The 4,383-nt window shown below is 35.2% G+C and overlaps 1 pseudogene; it reads left to right on the top strand.

Annotated features, from left to right (window-relative positions):
• Positions 1-779: 779 nt before the first annotated feature.
• On the top strand, positions 780-2,293 carry LOC104869844 (annotated as a pseudogene).
• The last annotated feature ends 2,090 nt before the right edge of the window (positions 2,294-4,383 follow it).

Below are 4,383 nucleotides of genomic sequence, written 5' to 3'. Positions count from 1 at the left end.
AAAAAGTGTAAGAAAAGGTGATAGGGTAAGGGTACAATCAAAATATGTCATATGCATGTATGAAAAAGTGGAAAATGGGCCAAAAAAATCAATATATTATATTGATTTACAAAAAAAGTTTGATGGGGGGGGTTGTTCCTAAGATAGGGCCTCTCTTTGTGGTTTAGGCCGGCCTTGATCTGACTATGTAAAGAGTCCTCCCATCTCAGCCTCTCAGATGCTGAGATAAAAGGCATGAACCACCATGCCTGGCTAAAAACTAAAAAGATTTTTAAAGATGAAAAATAAAAAGGAAATATCTTCAGGCATATTTGTTCATCTCATAAACTTTTATTAGACTACTTAACTTGACCTGCTATTCCATGTCTCAAAGATTCTCAACCTTGTGCTCTTTTGTTCTGCTCCTCTATTTCACTCATAATCTAGATGGTTTAGTCATCTCTCTTGAGCAAATTTTGTCCTCAGCCTTTGTTGACTCCAGTCTTATCCCTGTGTGCCCCAGGTGACTGCAGTGCACCCTGGCAGTCACTTCTACCATCAGATCCGTATCTTGTGCTCCTGAGTGGGTCTGCACAGCTAGATCACTAGAACAGAAACTTTTAAATTTGAAGATGTAAATCTTTGGAAACACACAAAGCTGTTATTTTCTTTGATTACTATATTCTATGTAGCAAATTGTTGAGCTGGGGGCAAGGAAACCAGGAAGACATGGTGAGGGGCCTGGCTCTCGGTTGTGGAGCCTGGGGTGAGAGACCATGTAGAGATGATGAAGAGTCAAAATGGTTTCAATCCCAGAATACTATGAAGGAAAACATGTTCTTCTGGCAGGAGCTACAGGCTTTCTAGGAAAGGTACTTCTGGAAAAGTTGCTGAAGTTTTGTCTTAAGGTGAACTCAGTGTATATTTTGGTGTGGCAGAAAGCTAGACAGATACTACAGGAGTGAGTGGAAGAAATTCTTAGTGGCAAGCTCTTTGACAGACTGCGATGAACATCCAGATTTTAGAGAGAAAATTGTAGCAATCAACGGTGAACTCACCCACCTAAACTAGCTCAGTGAAGAAGATAAAAGAGGTCATCACAGATTCTACCAGTATTATATTCCACTGTACAGCTATAGTATGGTTTCATGAAAATTTAAGAGACACTGTTCAGTTAAATGTGACTGCTACATGACAGCTTATTCTTCTTGCAAACAAATGAAGAACCTGCAAAGTGTTCATGCATGTCTCAACAGAATTTGCCTATTGCAATAGAAAGCATACTGATGAAGTAGTCCATCCATCCCTTGTAGATCCAAAGTTAACCGATTCTTTAGAATGGGTGGATGTTGGCCAAGTAAATGATATCACACCAATAATAGGAAGCAGACCCAATACATATACACAAAAGTGTTGGCAGAACATGTTGTACAGCAAGAAGGAGCAAAGCTAAATATGGCAATTATAAGACTGTCAATTGTCAGTGCCAGTTGGAAAGAACCTCTTCCTGGATGGATTGATAACTTTAATGGACCAACTAGTCTTTCCATTGTGACAGAAAAAGAAATTTTTTGAACAATGCACACCTCCAACAATGTGCTTGCAGATATTGTTCCTGTTGGTGTAGTTGTCAACTCAAGTCTTACAACAGCTTGGTATTCCGGAATTAACAGACCAAAAAAAAAAAAATGTATAATTGTACAATAGGCAGTACTAATCCTTCCCACTGGGATGAAGTTGAACACCATGTAATTTGAACTTTCAACAGGAATCCTCTCCAACAGGCCTCCAGACAGCCCACTGTAAACCTAACCTCCAATCACGTTTATGTCATTACTGGATTGCTGTAAGCCACAAAGCCCCAGAACTCCTGTATGATACCTGCCTCAGGATGACTGGAAGAAGCCAAGGATGATGAAAACAAAGCTATGGTATTCCTTGAATTTTTCACAAATAATTCTTGGGTTTGGAATACTGACAACATCAATCTGTTAATGAGTCATCTAAACCCTGAAGATAAAAAGGCCTTCAATATTGATGTATGACAATTACACTGGATAGAATATATAGAAAACCACTACAGGGGAACTAAGATATAAGTTTTGAATGAAGAAATGTCTGGCCTCCCTGCAGCTAGAAAACATTTGAACAAATTGCAGAACATGTGTTATGGTTTCGATTCTATTTTCATGATCCTGATCTGGTGCAATTTTTATTGCAAGGTCACAAATCTCAAGAAATGTCTGGTTTTGAGGTTAGTCTGTGTCACAAGTTTCTGTCATACTTCAGAGCATGCAGCACTATGAGATACTGAAGACCAAGAATTTTGCTTTAAAACATCTATGCATGTAGTGGTCTAAATGCACAAAATGTAAAACAGACTTAAGCCACCTCACCTTTTGTCAAGACATCAAATATATATGTAGACTAAAACATGGTACACTTTATGTAACATTTTAATGTTTACACCCATAAAACCTAGTGAACACAATGCTTTATGCCAGCTCAAACATGTCTACAAAAGCCACCAATAAATGCTATGATTTTATATTTTGATCCATGGAAAGAAAGGTGTAGGATAAAGGCAAGAATAGGAAAATAAGAACACTGTATATTTCTGGAACATATTAATCAAAAATGCTTTAATATAGAGTTCTAATATTCAGTGCGATAAAGAATTTATTTTGACATAATACTAGCTAAGTTGGTAGATATTTGATCTTTAAATGTTTGATTTTTTATCAATTGTAATGGGTTTTAGTTTTATTAAAACTATAGCCAGACTGTTTTTATTTCCTTCTACAACTTCTTATTGAGTAGTATCAAACATGAAAAATATGTTCTCACTTTTCTTTTTCTGATTAAATGCTTAGTATATACCATTTTTCTTAAGTATGATTAATTCCTTTTATAGTCAGAGGCTATATATTAAAGACCCGATTGGATCTAAATGGGTTTGAAAATCCATATCAGTAAAACTATGTTAGCTTCAAAAGGAATAGGAATAAACTTTTCTTGTCCAAATTTTGATCACATAAAAATCCTATGAGATTATGTTCATGCTTTGAAATAAAAGTAACTTGTTAAAGAGAAATGTTAAAAAGGCTCATACTGTCTCTCAAATGAAATCTGAAAATGCATTATTATGTAAGAACGTATTTGCAACTAGTAATAATATGAAGAAAGTGTCCTCAGGTGTGTAAACATGTACTAATTTGGGGATTGAAAGTTGAATTGCTTCAAGAAAAATATAATAATTCCTAATATCTATAAAATTAAGTTCAGGATGTTATTTACATACTAAATAAATTAGTAAACTTTTGAATGAGTTTGAAGCTATCACTTATTCTTTCTGTATGTGGTTTTAACTTTAGAAAGATGCATTATAAATACAAGTTATAGCAAGAAAATTTCATATTTTAATGATACCTTACAATTCCCTTTAAAACTCAATAAACTGGGCGTGGTGGCACATGCCTGTAATCCCAGCACTCGGGAGGCTGAGGCAGAAGGATCACTGTGAGTTTGAGACCAGCCTGGGCTACATAGTGAGTTCCAGGTCAGTCCCAGCTACATAGTGAGACCCTGTTTCAAAAAAACTCAATAAATAGTAGTTTACTATTTTAACATAATGTTTGTAACAGATCACTCAGCATACCACTGTTCTAATTAAACTGAAGTTGTACTATATTTAAATCATCAGCAGTGTATCCTGAATATGTTTAAAAAGGTCAATTCACAATATAAAAAGTTACATGTAACTTTCCATCCTAATTTTGTCAGTTTAAATGTAGTGTTTAAGAAGTTTATTTTCCTACAGTGGAAAAATTCCATGTAAAGAAAATCACCCTCTTACATTCCAGTATATAATCTTGAAAAGGAAAAAAAATGCTTCTGTGTTGAAGCTAGATTTTCTGTAGTAAAACTTTAAACATTATTTTAAAGGAAATATCTATGTAAATACCTATATTTTTGTGGAATGACACTAAAGTCTCTGATTTAGAATCATACTCTGTATGCAGTGTGAAAGACCACGAGAGTGTGCGAAAGTAGGATAAATGACGAAGCTGTAATATGCACTGAGCACTCCATCTCTCCAAATACATTTCCATAATATGTTGAAATCATGCTAACATTTGCATCATTTTTATGCTCCTGCCAAATACCTAGAAGTAGATGAATTTGTAGTTTATAAAGGAATCAAGGCACAACTTACACAGGCCCATGAAGTACATAGAAAGCATTTGTTTTCTGAATTGTTCTGTTGTCCTTAGAATTCAAAGAAATGTTAACTGGTAGGTCTCTGAGGCCCTGCATTAATTTGGTGTGTCTGGTATTCTGTTGCAAAAGAAAGGTAAAGAGTAAATTAAGTTCTGAAATTAGGGAGGGGAAGAGTGAATTCAT

Source organism: Fukomys damarensis, unplaced genomic scaffold (genome assembly GCF_012274545.1).
Source record: "Fukomys damarensis isolate Sample0158 unplaced genomic scaffold, DMR_v1.0_HiC HiC_scaffold_38, whole genome shotgun sequence".
Taxonomy (NCBI): Eukaryota; Metazoa; Chordata; class Mammalia; order Rodentia; family Bathyergidae; genus Fukomys; species Fukomys damarensis.
Note: the sequence above shows the minus strand (reverse complement) of the source record. Positions and strands in the feature narration are given on the sequence as shown.